This window comes from Rana temporaria, chromosome 7, assembly GCF_905171775.1.
Source record: "Rana temporaria chromosome 7, aRanTem1.1, whole genome shotgun sequence".
In the NCBI taxonomy this organism is placed as follows: Eukaryota; Metazoa; Chordata; class Amphibia; order Anura; family Ranidae; genus Rana; species Rana temporaria.
The window spans coordinates 21,950,817-21,967,605 of NC_053495.1; positions in this window are offsets into that span (position 1 = coordinate 21,950,817).

The window sequence follows — 16,789 nt, forward strand, 5'->3', positions numbered from 1 at the left end:
TTATTTTTATTTCATTTTATACATTTTTAGGAGCTCCATTAGGGGGGCTTTGGTGAGATATCAGAGGTCTAAACAGGCCCCTGATATTTCACTTTTAAGACAGAGATTCCCAAGTCCCTACTCCTGCAGCCAAACAGCAGGGGGAATCTGTGCAGCACAGTGTGATTAGGGTGTGCCCAGGCACACCTGGCACACCCTGTGCGCACGCCTATGGTGCACTGTGTAAAGTGCAGTTGCACTCTGCAAGTGCAGCTGCTCCAGAGCTTAGTAAATGAGCAGAAGCTATTCTGACTGCCATCATCCAATCATGTGAAGGCAACAATGCTGTTTTTTTTTTCTTTGCATGTGATTGGGTGTTCTTTGCAAAGTGAAACATTACCTCATTTACTAAGCTTTGGAGCCACTGCACATGGAGCGTGCAACTGCACTTTGCAGAGTGCACAGCCTATTTGCCTTTAGTAAATCAACCCCTATGTGTGGTATAAAACTAACACTGCACATCACCCTGAACACACCACCCCACCGTGAAACATGGCGGTGGCAGCATCATGTTGTGGAGATGCTTCTCTTCAGTAGGGACAGGGAAGCTGGTCAGAGTTGATGGGAAGATGGATGGAGCCAAATGCAGAGAAATCTTAGGCCTCGTACACACGACCGAGTTTCTCGGCAAAAAACAGCAAGAAACTTGCTGGGAGATATTTTTTTGCCGAGGAAACCGGTCGTGTGTACATTTTCGTCGAGGAAACTGTCGAGAAACTCGACGAGCCAAAAAGAGAGCATGTTCTCTATTTTCTTGACGGGGATGGAGAAAATTGGCTTGTCGAGTTCCTCGACAGCCTAACAAGGAACTCGACGAGGAAAACGATGTGTTTCGCCTGTCAAGTTCCTCGGCCGTGTGTACAAGGCTTTAGAAGAAAACCTGTTAGGGTCTGCAAAACACCCGAGACTGGGGCGGAGGTTCACCTTCCAGCCGGACACCGACCCTAAACATACAGCCACAGCTACAATGGAATGGTTTCGATCAAAGCATATTCATGTGTTTGAATGACCCAGTCAAAGTCCAGACCTAAATCCAATTGAGAATCTGTGGCAAGACTTGAAAATTGCTGTTCACAGACGCTCTCAATCCAATCTGACAGAGCTTGAGATATTTTGCAAAGAAGAATGGGCAAAAATGTCCCTCTCTAGATGTGCAAAGCTGGTAGAGACATCCCCAAAAAGACTTGCAACCAGTGGTTGCAGGAAAAAAAATTGCTCTGTGTATGGAAGGCCTTAGGGACCTTAGATTGTAAGCTCCTTGGGGGCGGGGACTGATGTGAATGTCCAATATATGTAAAGTGCTGCGTAAAATGATGGTGCTGTATTAGTACCTGTAATAAATATCTGTATACTTGTAAAAATACATTTCTAGTATAATATTTATTTGATGTTATCTAGCATATAGGTTAGACACTTACCATGTCTGGTGGATAATTTACAGTACGTAAAAACGAATGCTAAATAATAGATATCTACTGTTGTGTAGTTAGAATATAGCAAGTTTATTGTTATAATCCATACTGTATACTCTGTAAGTGCATTATTTGAAATTCATTGTTTCGCACTATCTTGAATACATTGTACCGTTGAAATACTCAATAAAATGTTTGGGGAAAAAAAATAATAGATATATTGCTGGTGGTGTTATGAGACCATAAGATGCTCATATGGAAAAATCCCAGATATGGATAGACAAGTAATAGAGATGACCATGGTGCCGTATCGTGGAAATCTTCACGCAGCGGCTGAGCTACATATTCTTCAACAAAGGCCGATATGATTTATACTTTAAAATGTGTTAAGAAAGCTGGCAGATTATGTGAGAAGAGTCATGAAAAGAAGCAAATTATCACCAACGCTTCATCCACTTCAACACTTCTCTACAAAGTGAGACCGCTATACGGCCTGCCTGACACAAGAGATGTGTAAAAAATGAAAAGCACATTAAAATCAATACAAGAAATTATTCTACAAGTTGTTATTGCAGGCTAATACAATACAAAATCAACGCAGAGCTAATATTTGGTGCCAGGTGTGGGATCAATAAGGTCTGATTGCCCATTGTAACAAAGGGCCAGATCCACAAAGAGCCGCCGTAACTTAAATATTCTGATTTAAGTTACACTGCCGCAAAATTTCAGATCCACAAAGCACTTACCTAGAAATTTTCGGCTGTGTAACTTAAATCCGGCCGGCGCAAGGCGTTCCCAATTCAAATGGGGCGAGTCCCATTTAAATTAGGCGCGCTCCCGCCTCGGACGTACTGCGCATGCTCGTGACGCCATTTTCCCGACGGGCATAGCGCGAAATTACGTTACGCCGTGTTTTGTGAATCGCGCCGGGTAAAAAAAGTTGTGTCGGGGAAAAAAAAAGATACGGCGGGGGAAAAATAAATGTAAAAAAAAAAAAAATTAGCGTCGCTGCAAAGAAGGGTCTACTTTTACAAGGTGTGAACAGTTTACACTTTGTAAAAGCAGCCCTAATTTTACGATTGCAACGTAAGTATTTACGGAGATTTCACAAAGCTAAACTGCTTCGTGGATCTCCGTAAGTGCTCATTTGCATACGCGAAGCGGCATTTCGACTCGAAATGCCCCCAGGGCCGGATGCGGTACTGCATCCTAAGATCCGGCAGTGTAAGTCCCTTACACATGCCGGATCTTCTCCCTAACTATGGAAAACTGATTCTGTGGATCAGTTCCAAAGATAGAAACAGGGATACGACGGCTTATCAGTAGATACGCCGGCGTATCCCTTTTGAGGATCTGGCCCAAATTTTCTGCTTGATAATTAGCAATTGAATTACCCAAGTCTAATTTTAAGGGAAAAGATAGTCTTGTGTTATGGGTTAAAGTACAGCAATAATCTGGAAATATAAAAGAAATCTGCCTTTAGTCTCGCTATGAATTAAAAGAGAAGTATGTTTTTTTTTTAGCCAGTTTATATCTACCTAGGTGGAGGCATCTATACCTAACACAGAGAACCGAGTAATCAAACACCGCAGATCGCTTAGTTTTCACAGCTCCCTGAGCAGAGAGCTGCTGACTGTCAGTCACCGCTCTCTGCTCTGCCCCCTCCTCGCTCACTGCAGTGCCAGGCTGTGGTGGGGCAGGGGTTGCCGGCTCAGGCTCTGACAGTCCAGACGAGTCCAGACACGTGGGCGAATCCCGACTCCAGTGTCGCAATCTTGCCTGAGCCTCGACCGGCTCTGTGATGTTAGCAGACAGCGGACTTCAGCCCGCTGTCTGCTGAAAATGGGTCACAGGAGTGCAAAACGAACTGCGCTTTGGCTGTACTTCTCCTTTAATTCAACAATAATTAAACTACAGTATATCGAAAGCCAAAACTAGTTTTGGAAGGAGTAATGAATGATTAGAACATCTAAGGGATAAAAAAAGTGTGTAGTCCCACATTTTTAAGAGTTTGATCCCCTTACATTTGTAGGGCAGACCCCCCGACAGCTGATTTCCCAGCCCCCAGGTTCTCTTCCCGTTCAGGTGTTCAGCCAGCCAGGCACACGACAAGTTGGCCAGTCTCACTACTCAACGACCAGGCAAGGGGGGTCTTTTTACGCTTTAATTCTGGTTGAACTTTGTTGGGGTGCAGGGAAGCTTTAGAAAACTTAAAATTTAGTGCACAAAGTAACCAGAGGGCACCTCTGTCCTGTCCAGTCTTTTCAGGGTAATCTACTTCTTGGTAGAGAATAAAAACACAAGCAATCCTGGCACTCCACACAAGGGAAGTCCCAATTCAGCAACACTAAAGCAGACACTCAAGGGGATAAAACAGCAGCCAGTCACTAGGATCTTACTTCCAGCCCTCCACTCACAGAGTCCCCAGATACTTGAATACCTCCATCCAAAATCGGCCAGACACTTCTCCTGTGAATCTCCTGGCCAGATCCTCAGAGTAACCTTTGATTTAGCTCCAACTGCTTCCACAAAATAGGTCCTCCAGCTCCCAATGAGCTAGGACCTCAATGAATTCTTGTAATTTCAGCTATCCTGCCCAAAGTAGCGACAGCCCTTCAGGCTGTGATCTTCTCCTCCTGGATAAAAACCCTGCTTCTCTAGGCCTCAGACTATTTATGCCCTTCTCAGCCACCTACTGGGCACTCCCCTCCCCCAGGGATTGACTGAGACCTACTTCCCGCAGTTGTTGACTGGACTAAAAAAGTCAATCAATTATCTAAGTGGAGCAATGGGTGTACACTTATTTGGGGAAATATAATGAATTTTATAAACTCTGGGCCACATGGCTGGCAGCCAAGCCGGTCTGTTTTTTTCCCGGGTTGGGTAGAGATCCAGGGAGAGCTGGATGACTCACATGCAGCATCCCTGAGACCTCCCCCCTATTTCTAGAATGTACTTGAACCTCCCAGCCGGCAGAACACAATAGCGCTGCAGGAGGGATTCCCCCATCAATGCTGACTGTGTTGATGGGGGAATCAAGCAATTTCCTTTCCTTCAACTCATGGTTGAAGGAAAGAAAATTGCATAATGTATGACCAGCCTTATGTGTGTTGGAGTAATGTGCAGTAAGTTCATGCATTTCCTTCAAAAACATGGCGTGAATCCTGCCAATGTTTATACGTTTTATATTATTGCCTCTGATAAAGCCCATGGGACCTACTCAATCTGAGAGATAAGTCGTTGGGTGAGTTGTCATCTGATTTGTTGCTCACTGCGGAGAGAAAGTGGAATGAGCACTTTTGGAGTTTATTTCATAAGCACGTTTTTTTCATTTTTTTATTTGAAAATACTCCTTTGATGCATCATTTTTTAATTGTTTTAATTACATTTGGATTATGTTACCAGCTTAGATGTAAAGAGAAGGGTCATTGAGTGATACCTGGCAAAGATGAGCACCCTTAAAGCCTAACTCCATGAATAAAAAAATAAATAAAATACCCTTGAAGTGACTCGTATCTCTGTTTCTATCTATGCGACGGATTCATAGAATCAGTTACGCATAGATAGCCATAAGATCCGACAGGTGTAATTGTTTTACACTGCCGGATCTTAAGATGCAATACCGCGGCTGCCGCTGGGGGGAGTTCGCGTTGTAAACCAGTGTCGGGTATGCAAATTAGGAGTTACGCCGATTCCCGACGGTTTTTCGCGTTCGCTACGTAGCCGCTAGTCTAGTTTCCCGTCGCAAAGTTAGTCGTTTTTTTTGGTGCCTTAACTTTACACAGCAATCGTATTGCTGTATAAAGTATGGCCGTCGTTCCCGCGTCGAAATTTAAAAAATAACGTCGTTTGCGTAAGCCGTCCGGCAATACGGAATTACGCTACGCGTGTCGCCGTTCGAAAAAATGACGTCACGGCGCGCAATGCACGACGGGAGTTCGGAAACGGAGCATGCGCGGTAGGCCCGGTGCGGGAGCGCGCCTAATTTAAATGGCACATGCCCATTTAAATTGGCCCGCCTTGTGCCGGAGGCCGCCGGCGTAGGTTTTCATCGCAAGTGCTTGGTGAATTAGGCACTTGCGATGAAAAATTTCGGCGGTGTAACGTATCTACGATACGTTACGCCGCCGCTCTTCTATGTGAATCTGGCCCTAAATGCTTGTTAACTCCAGGGCAGGGGTCTCCGAACTTTCTGAACAAAGAGCTTGTTTACTGTCCTTCAGACTTTGAAGGGGTCGGACTGTGGCCAGTAGGAATAGAAAATGCACTGGTGTCAATGAGAGTAAAGCATGCCCCATCATCATGGTGTTAGTTGGAAAATATTGCCCTATTGTTGGTGTTGGGAAAGAAACAGTGCCCCATCATTGGTGTCATTGGAAGAAAAATGCCATATTGTTGGTATCAGGGCAAGGACGAGTGCCCCGTCATTGGTGTCAATGGGAAGAATAGGGCCCTGCAGTTGGTATCAGTGGGAGGAATATTGCCATATCATTGGTGTCATTGGAAGAAATAGTGTCCCGTTGTTGGTATTAGGAGAATGAATAGAAGATCATTATTGGTGTCATTGGGAGGAATAGTGTGCCATTGTTGGTATTAGGGGAAGCAAGAGTGCACCATTATTGGTGTCTTTGGGAGGAATAGAATCCCATTGCTGGTATTAGGAGAAGGAATTATACCCCTTCATTGGTGTCATTGGGAGAAATAGTGCCATATGGTTGGTATCAGGGCAAGGATGAGTACCCAATCATTGGTGTCAGTGGGAAGAATAGAGCCCTGCAGTTGGGATCAGTGGGAGGAATAGTGCCACATCATTGGTGTTCTTGGGAGGAATATTGTCCCATTGTTGGTATTAGCGGAAGAAATCGTGCCCCTTCATTGGTGTCATTTAGCAACTAATCAGTGAGCTGTTATGTGTGCTGTAACCTCTAGCAACCAGTCAGTAAGTGGCAACGATATGCTGTAACCTCTGGCAACCAATTGCAATCACTGCCTGATCTGCTACAAAAAAATGATTTTAAGTCTCTCCGATATTTATAGTATGTATCAGAGCAGGTGGAGAGCGAAATTGCATGGGGGGGCCCCAAGATTTTTTTTTCCCAGGGTCCAATCAACATTAAAGATGGCCCTGCTTCCGTCCAATGATAAATTATAACTTTTTATACTGGGAATTTAATTAGTAATCTTACAAACTGCTGATCCTACGGAGTAAATAAAAAATGGAAATAATTAGGATCATTTTTTTTTGCTAATTCTTTCCAAAAGCAAAAAAATGTAAGTCTCAGGATGCATTATTCTATCTGGGTCAGGGAAGAATCCTGGGCTGGGCTTGAGGATCTGGCAGAAAAGCGAACCATCCTTCATGTCACACCCAAAAACCACTCTCTTGGCGCCATAGCCCAAAACAAGGCACAAAGAAATAGTAATCTGTTTAAAAGTCTGGGCTGGTATGCAAACAGCTTACATCTCTTCTTAAAAAATGTAGTTGCAGTAGTAAGATGTCTCAGTATGATGTCCAATTGTGATGTGTAATTATCATGTCCTCCAGCTCTGGTGTAGGGATCGCTCCCTGAGCACTGATATCTATCTGTGTCAAGCTGAGGAATTTGATGCATTATTTAAAGGGACTGTGGGGTTTATTTACTAAAACTAGAGAGGGCAAAATCTGGTGTAGCTATGCATGATAGCCAATCAGCTTCCAGGGATGGACTGGCCATTGGGACTACAGGGAGTTTCCCGGTGGGCCGATGGCTCAGTGGGCCGGCTTCAGTGACAGCGGACTCCCGCCCCCTCCGCTCTCTGTCTCTCCCTCCCCGATGCACTCACCTGGGGGGAACAGAGAAGCAGGTGGAGGACCAGAGGAGCAGGGGGGACAACAGAGGAGCATGGGGGAGGGGACAGACAGCTGACTCAACAGCTATGGCCTGGGAGTTTCTCACTTCTGCCTAATCTTGTCCCATAAGGGGGGGCACCGATTCTTTGCCCCGGGTGAAATAATGTCTAGTTTCCCCACTGGTACTGCCTATAAGAGTACCAGTACCAGCCGTTCTACTCTAATAAAGTAGAACGGCTAGTGGCTAGTAAAGGGGGAAAGGGGGCTTGGGTGGCCGGGGGGGGGGGGGGTGCAGGAGTTGTCCGGCCACCATGGGAGATACCTGTCAAAGTGGGCCAGTCTGGATGAAGTGCAGGGCCAAATTTCTGTCCCAGTCCAGCCCTGTCAGCTTCTAACTTCAGCTTGTTCAAGTAAGCTTTGACAATAAAACCTGGAAGCCGATTGGTTACTATGCAGAGTTGCACCAGATTTTACACTCTCCAGTTTTAGTAAATCTACCCCTGTGTTATTAGAAGAATCAAACTGAAGTACTAGCAGATGATGCCACCTTACCCCCAATCTTCGCTCTCTAGCTGCCGCCAGTATCTGATGCTTCTATGATAGGGTGGCCAGACGTCCCTCGTTTCTGGGAACAGTCCCCGGATTGAGGACGCTGTCCCCGGAGCCCATCTGGCCCTGAATCTGTCCCTGGATTGCAGGGGGGGCAACAGGTGCAGGCCGATCCTGAGCGGGTGCTTAGGCAGGGGGGCGGTCCACCCCAGGTGCCACACACTGGGGAGGGGGGGGGTCAGGCCGATGTCTCTCGCTGTGTCAGCTGCCATCACACAAGTCTTGCCTCCTGGTTTTCACCTTCGACAGACAGCACACCTGTCCAATGGACATGTGCTGTCTCTCATAGGTAGGAGCTGGTCCGAGAAGCAGGACTTGTGTAACAGTGGGCACCCGGCAATTCAAATTAAAGCTGACACAGCGGGAGACGCCGGCCTGTCCCCCCCCCCCCCAGTGTGTGGCACACCCCCTCTGCCTCAGCACCCGCCCAGGATTTGTGTGATGATTGGCTCTCCTCTCCTCTCTGATCTCCTGCACACGCAAGGCTGCATTGCTGGGCACAGGTGAGGCTGCATTGCTGGGCACAGGTGACGTGGCATTCCTGGGCACAGATGAGGCTGCATTCCTAAGCACAGGTGAAGCTGCATTGTTGGGCACATGTGAAGCTGCATTGCTGGGCACCATTTGCCAATAATTAAAAAAATATGTCACTGGATTTGTAGTGCTTGCCCTGGGGAACTACAGGTAAGGACCGTTCTGCATTTGACCTTGTGCAATGTCAAAGAGATATACTGAGAAGCCGGCCTGTTTCCTTCCTCCTCTCTGTTTCTTGCACCAGTTTACAACTAGTTAAATTTTCTTTATTCGTTTAAAATGAAATTGAGACTCCCGTCGAGGAAAAAGAGAACTTGCTCTCTTTTTTGCTCGTCGAGTTCCTCGACAGTTTCCTCGATGAAAAGCATACACACGACCGTTTTCCTCTGCAAAAAAGCTCTGCCACCAAGTTTCTTGATGGATTCTGCCGAGGAAACCGGCGTGTGTACGAGGCCTCACGGTTTAGGAGATATTTACACTTTAGAATATTTGCACTTTAGAAATGGCATTGTGCCGTTTCTAAAGGAGGATGTGCCGTGACTGGTGGCTCCCGTGCGCATGCCCGGTAGTGACATCGTTGCGGCTTTGGCAAATCACAGCGCCGGAGCGTGATACCCGGAAGTCACTCCGGGAGAGATGTCGGCGACGGAGGAGAGGAACGAGGACCGATGCGGGAGCTTCAATCTCAGGTAAGTTTACTGTGTATGGACATTGAATAAAGGGTTTAACATGTACTCTTAAACGAGGGTGATTGGGAGGGATCATGGGGTGGGTGTTTCTGTTTAATGTGAACCAATCAAATGCATGTATTTGTGATGTCATGAGGCTATTAAAGCTGATGCCTGGCTGGAGCTCGGCTCTTTCTCCATTCTAAAGCAAGAAGAGCTGTGTCTGTGTGTGTGTGTGTGTCTCTCTTCTTGTTTCAACAGACTGGGCCAGCAAATCATTGCAAGCTTCTCCTGTTTTGAAGGGAAATTGATCTTTGACAATACTAGCTCATTATGCCTTTGTATTGCAGGGTGTTTTTTTTTTTGCAGAGGGTTTACTTTAAGGGGCTTTTGCATCTTTTTTATTTGGGACTGTCTGCAGTCGGGAGAGGAGACAAATCGGAATTGTACATAGCGAAGAAGTTGTCCCTGGTATTGTTGCATCCCATAACTCCTATTCCCCATGTTCCTTGTGTCTGGAGAAAGTGTGGAAGATACTTGTTGCCTGGCTGTGGGAACCCAATCATCTGCAACCCTTGTGGGGGTAGTAGTGCTACACAACATTCGCCCCAAGAGCAGCCAGCTCGCCCTGCAAAAATGATTATTTTTGGCCACATCAGGCAACTATTAACTCACATCTATGGCAAGCTTTGGCAGACCCATGGGGGAACTGGCCTCATCGAAATCCTTACTGACAAACAGATGCCTTTATCCCAGGAACAAGAGACGGAGGGGTGTCACATCTTTTCCAGACCTTTACCTTTCTATGCGCTACAAAGTGTATGACCAACGCTACGCCGCATTCAGGAAACCCACAGGAGCTGCCCCCGGTGTCATCTCTGACAGCTGCAGTTTACCCCAACCATCCCTCTCCGATCTCATAATGAATGCAGTTCCATAAAGCATTTAGATCATCGTTTTGTTCTCTGTTGGAGACAGACCCCAAGCATTCCCAAAAGCTGAATGAGCTGAGCGGAGGGAGAAGACGACCCGCAGCTCTCCTCCCAGGCTCCCTCCTTGATGTGGTCGGCAGTATGAAAGGAGGGTCCAGATTCTGATTGAAATAGGAGATAAGAGCGACAAGCTATCCTGCTGCAGGCGCCAATAGAAGGGAACCATTATTACCTGACCCAGCATTGTCAACCACCAGCCAAGCAGAAGATAGGCAAGGAATGAAAGGCAACTTTCCATCTGGGGGGGAAAATCGAAAAAAAGAAAAACATTTTCACTGGTGGGGTTATGTCAGCTACTGTGTTAGAGACAGATTTTGTATTAGGTTCGTTTTAAGTCATTTTAAAGGATCAGTCCGCCCAAATGTGATAGCTCAGTTTTTTGTAAGATGCTGGAGAATTAAAGCGGAGTTCCAGCCTTTTTATGTTTATTAAAAGTCAGCATCAGGGCCGCAATCAGGGGGGTACAGGCATTACACCTGTAAGGGGCCCGAGGGGCCCAGACGCCCCCCCTTGTTTGTTTTTCGTCTGACCCCCCACCTTTAGAAACTCGCGGCAGGGGCCCGCCCCCGTTTAAAAAAAAAAGAATATTTTTTTTTTATTGTATTACTTTTATTTATTTTTTTCGTCTCACCCCCAATCCCCAATTTTTTTTCTATTTTTTTTCGTCTGACCTTGTTTTGTTCGTTACCACATAACCCCCCCCCCCCCTTATAATCTTGCGGCAGGAGAGAGGAGGGCCCCCCCCCCCAGGTTATCTGCTCCAGGGGGGCCCTGCCTAAAGCTGTGTAAGGGGCCCCAAAATTTGTGATGGCTGCCCTGGTCAGCAGCTACAAAAAGTTTAGCTGCCGACTTTTAATAAACAGACACTTACCTGCTCCATGGTCCAGCGATGCGGCTGCCCGGAGCGTCGCTTCCCCCCCCCCCTCTCCGCCTGTGTCTCCATTCACACTATGGGCACCCGGCCGTGACAGCTTTCTGCTTCACGGCTGGGCACGCACTGCACATGCGCAAGCCCCGCTGCGCCATCGGAGTGGACAGGCGAACTCCTGGGACCTGTCACGGTCCAGCAATGCGACCCCACCGAGCCTCACTCCTCTCCCCCTTCTCTCCCCCTCCTCTCTGCAGTGCCGTCATTGGAACTGTGGGCACCCGGTCCTGACAGCTTGTGGCTTCACGGCCGGGCACGCACTGCATATGCGCGAGTCGCGCTGTGCTTTCGGAGTAGACAGTAAAATGTGGTATGCAAGGGGGCGAGAAGTGCTTAAAGCGGATGTTACAATTTTTGGGTGGAACTCCACTCTAAGCCAATCGTGTTTTGCGTTGCTTGTTTTTTTTGCTTTTTTCGCCGTTGCAAGATAAGGAAAAATGCATGACTGCTACCAGCGTTTGGGGTGCCAGCAATAAATAATGGTACCTCAAGTGAATCGCATGTTATACAGCATTTTTCACACCTTTGAATCTGTCTGCTACCCGCAGGTGTGACAGGGGTCTAATAAGAGAAATCTTACAGTGTATGGCCAGCAGAGTAGATTCCAGAATTAAATACTTTGTAGCCTTGCATACAGAACATTCCTGGGATCATGGCTGCCAACTACTAGAAGAACTTAGAATAGGGTTTCCAAATGTATAGAATCAATGACCACATGAGAATTGGAGGCACTGGACGAATAAGGTTTAGGCGTGAGCACAGGGTGTGCCAGATGTGCCTGGGCACACCCTAATCACCCCCTGTGGAGCATAATCCCCCCGTTTAGACCCCTAATATTTCACCAATGCCCCCTAATGGGGCTCCTAAAACAAATAGTAAAAAATGGAAAAAAAATAATTGTGAACAAGTTATAAAAATGAAAAAATACTGACACTGTCCTCTGCCCTACTGATACCAATCTCTGCTCTACTGACGCCGTCAGTATATATATATATACACATGCACACACACACACGCATATGTGTTTGATCTTTGGGGTGCACGCCCTAATGCAATGCACAGCGCACACCTATGGAATAATAAGCGATACCCTCTGCAGCTTTTGAAAATGACAAGCTGTGAATAAAGTGTAGCTTTGGTGTCTTCCTGGCACCATGAGGGTTAATGATACTTCTTCTGAGTCTCAATGACTTTAATTATACATTTAAAAAAAACCAAAATAATAAGATGGAAAAAATTAAAGGGAGACAAATGTATTTAAAGAAAATACTGAGAAGCCACATTGTCTCTTCCATGCCAATATGTAATTATGTTTTAATGGCATTAAATTATTGCATAGAAAGTAATAAATTCTTAGTTTATTGCTGGGCATTTCCAAGTCTGGAAAAAAATACGTATTTATTATTACTAAGTCCCCTGTCTTTATTATTAATGCATTCACATCTGAACTCCATTTCAAATTAAATCCATGACGGAATGTGTTTGTAAAAAAATAATTGTCTGTTCTTAAAAGTAAATAGTGTAGTATCTGATTTGGATTAAAAGTCTCCTTTCACACGAGGTGGACTCCGTCTAGTGGATCCGCCTGCTCAGCGTGGGATCTGTCCTCTGATCTCTGCTGATCCGGCGGATGGCAGGTCTGTGTCCGCTCCTCTTTGTAGAGCAGACACAGACACAGCCCACTGTTCTCTATGGGGCAGTCAGATGGAAACGGACCAACTATCTGTTTCCCTCCAACTGTCATCCATCCGCTAGACGGATGTGGAACAGATCTCCGTCCGTCTGTTTTTAGCAGTCAGGATCGGATAGGATGCAGGCGGGTGTAAACGGACACATGCCAGTTTACATCCACCTCCCCGTAGAGAACAATGGCTGGTCCAATCAGGGCCATCTGAAAAATGGACAGGCGGAACCGAACGGTCTGATTGTGTGAAAGGGGCCTAATGCCGCCTATACACGATCGGAATTTCCAATGAAAAAAGTTTGATGGACTTTTTGTTATCGGAAATTCCGATCTTATGTGGGCCCCATCTGACTTTTTTTCCATCAGAGGCAGTTGCGGTTCGTCCATAGAGGGTGCTGGAGCGCCGCCCCCTCTGGCTCTCGCCCGACACTGAGTCTAATAACATACATTCATGAATGTATGTTATTGTTGCCAGCTGCCGCTGGTCTATTCAGAGATGGCCGGAACTTGAGCGCCGGCCACCTGAATAACGGCAGCTGGTTGGCTGTGCGGAAGTGCCTATCAGAGCCAGTGGTGCGAATTGATGGCATAGTGACTGCATTTGATGGCATGGCACAGTGGTGACAATTGATGGCACAGTGGCTGCATTTGATGGGCACAGTGAGGCTGCAATTTTTTTATTTTATTTTTTATCATTTGCGCCCATCAAAAAATTTGAGCACCAGCCGCCAATGTTTGGAGGAAAAAAATAGAACATGTTTTAAATTTTTCCGATGGAAAAAAAACGATCGGAAATTCCTATCGTCTGTGTGCAACTCCGACGAAGTAAAAACCCGGGCATGCTCAGAATCAAGTCGACGCATGCTCAGAAGCATTGAACTTAATTTTTCTCGGCTCGTTGTAGTGTTTTACGTCACCGCGTTTTGGACGGTCGGAATTTAGTCTGACAGTGTGTATGCAAGACTGATGGAAGTCAGCTTCATCGGAATTCCGACTGAAAATTCCATCAGAAATTCCGATCTTGTGTACTCGGCATAAGGGTTCACGTTTTCATGAAAGATTGACTCATTGGGGTTGATTTACTAAAGGCAAATGGACTGTTCACTTTGCACTCTGCAAGTGCAGCTGCTCCAGAGAAACTCTGCTGACTTCTATCATCCAATCATGTGAAAGCAAAAATGCTGCTTTTTTTATTTTCCTTGCACGTGATTGGGTATTATTTGCAAAGTGAAGCCTTACCTCATTTACCATACCTCTCAACTTTTTGAAATGGGAGCAAGGGACATCTATTAGCAAACGTATGTAGGCATAGGACGTCACCGTCTTAAACAATTGGCTTGTTCCGGTTTCATTTCAAGCATGCGCACTGGGATACCCCCACGGACGGCGCATGCGCAGTTAAAAAAAACGTTTACGTCGGGTCACAACGTATTTACATAAAACACGCCCCATCACAGAGATTTAACCTGCCTGGCGGTCTTCCCGAGTCTGACTCGGGGTTAGATTTTCCTGCTGCGAGCGGAAACCCCGAGTCAGACTCGGGCTTGCCTCGCTAGATCCACAGGCACAAGTTACTTACCTTGTCCCTGGATCCAGCGATGCCACCGCGCTGTGTGAGCGAGCGGGACCTCGCTCGATTCACACAGTGCCTCCGTGTGACGCCGATCTCCGTTCCCTGCGACGTTACGACGCACGGGGACGGAGAACGGCGCCAAATTCAAAAAAGTAAACAAACACATTACATACAGTACTGTAATCTTATAGATTACAGTACTGTATGTAAAAAAAACACACCCCCCCCCTGTCCCTAGTGGTCTGCCCAGTGTCATGCATGTCATTTTATATAATAAAAACCTTTTTTTCTCCCTGCAAACTGTAGATTGTCCATAGCAACCAAAAGTGTCCCTTTATGTCAAAAATAGTTTTAGATCAGCTAAAAAACAGCGATAATAAATTATAATCACTTGCAGAATTGTGCGATAGCGATTTGTGGGGAAATTCGTCATAAAAAAAAAAAAATAATGACAGCAACAATTCTGCAACTGAGCAAATTTCAGTGATTTTGATTTGATTACATTATTGAATAATTTTTATTATAATTATATTATTATTTGTTATAATTATTTATAATTATTTATTATATTATAATTTATAATTTTGTTTTTAAAAAAATGTCATACCTGGGATGCCTATTAGAATCTTGTTTGGTCAGATTTAAGTGAGTTATTTCTAAAAATTACAGACCTACAATATAAAACGCCAAATTTCCTTGCAAATAATGGTACCGCTTTTAGCATGTTTTTTCTGACAGAATCATACCGCCAGGGAGGTTAAATGCCGCGCCATTACGCTGCCAAAGATACACTACACCGCCGTAACTTACGGCGCAAATTCTTTGTGGATTTAAAAAAAAAAAGTTACGGCGGCGTAGTGTATCTTAGATACGCTGCGCCCGGCGGAGAGAAGCACCGAGGTACGTGGATCTGCCCCCTAGTCTCTCCTTATGTACTAAAGCTCGTCACTCACTCTCCATGTGCCAAAATATTTCCATTATTACTATTATCTATGCTTTAAAGGGGTTCTAAACCCTATTTGTATTTTATTTTTTAAATGAACCTGTCATTCTTACCTCCCTGTTCTGGGGTCCCTCAGTGGCGCTCCTGGCTCCTCCTCGCATGGAGTGTCCACATTGGAGAAGCGCTCTCATTGGTGGACACCCCCATGCGGGCTCCTGAGTCCTGCATCTGTGTCCATTCACACAGAGTACAGGACTCGGCCCCGTCCCCGCGTCATTGGATTTAATTTAACAGCAGCGGGAGCCAATGGCTGCGCTGCTATTAATCTATCCAATCAGGACACAAGACACTGGCTAGAGATGATGGGCCAGATTCAGGTAGAATAGCGGCGGCGTAACGTATCGCATTTACGTTACACCGCCGCAAGTTTTACGGGCAAGTGCTTGATTCACAAAGCACTTGCCTGTAAAGTTGCGGCGGCGTAGCGTAAATCCCTCCGGCGCAAGCCCGCCTAATTCAAATGGGGCGTGGATCATTTAAATTAGGCGCGTTCCCGTGCCGAACGTACTGCGCATGCTCCGTTTTGAAATTTCCCGCCGTGCTTTGCGCGAAATGACGTCGCACCGACATAATTTTTTGAACGTTGACGTGAATTACGTCCTTTCCTATTCACGGACGACTTACGTAAAAAAAAAATAATTAAAATTCGACGCGGGAACGATGGACATACTTTAACATGGCAAGTCTAACTTTAGACCACAAAATAGCAGCTCTAACTATACGCCGGGAAAAGCCGACTAGCGACGACGTAAGAGAATGCGACGGCCGCGTGTACCTTCTTGAATGGCCGTAAAAAGCGAATTAGCATACCCGACGCGGAAAACGATGCGAACTCCACCCAGCGGGCGCCGAAGTATTACACCTACGATCCGAAGGCGTATGAAGCCGTACGCCTGTCGGATCGAAGCCAAAAGCCGTCGTATCTTGGTTTGAGGATTCAAACTAAAGATACGACGCAGGAAATTTGAAAATACGACGGAGTATCAGCAGATACGCCGGCGTACTTCTTCTCTGAATCTGGCCCGATGTGCTCATTCCTGGACTGCAATAAAATATGACAGAGGTTCTAATCCCTCTCCACTCTGTCCAAAATGAAAGAAAAAGTGTTGCCTTTAGTTATACTTTAAATATGTTTGTAAACATTTCTAAGAGAAACAAATGTAATTATTTGTATAATAATGTGTAGCAAACATAAAGACCCAGCAGATTCCAGAGAGTCAGAGCTATAGGTGGCTACAGTGTAAATCCCTGCTTTGTCTGTGCTGTCACCTGCTGAGGCTTGGTCCATTAGGGCTTGTTCCCATGTGTGACAGGGACTGCCACTCCTCTGAAAGGTGATCTGTGCTCAGTTTGGGGAGGAGGCACTTGACTGGCCTGCACAGAGTCCTGACCTCAACCCGATAGAACACCTTTGGGATAAATCAGAGCAGGGGTGCTCAACCAGTGGCCCGGGGGCCACATGTGGGCCACACGCCGATCAGGCATCTAATCATAGCAGAGGAGGAGCGGGCGGGAGA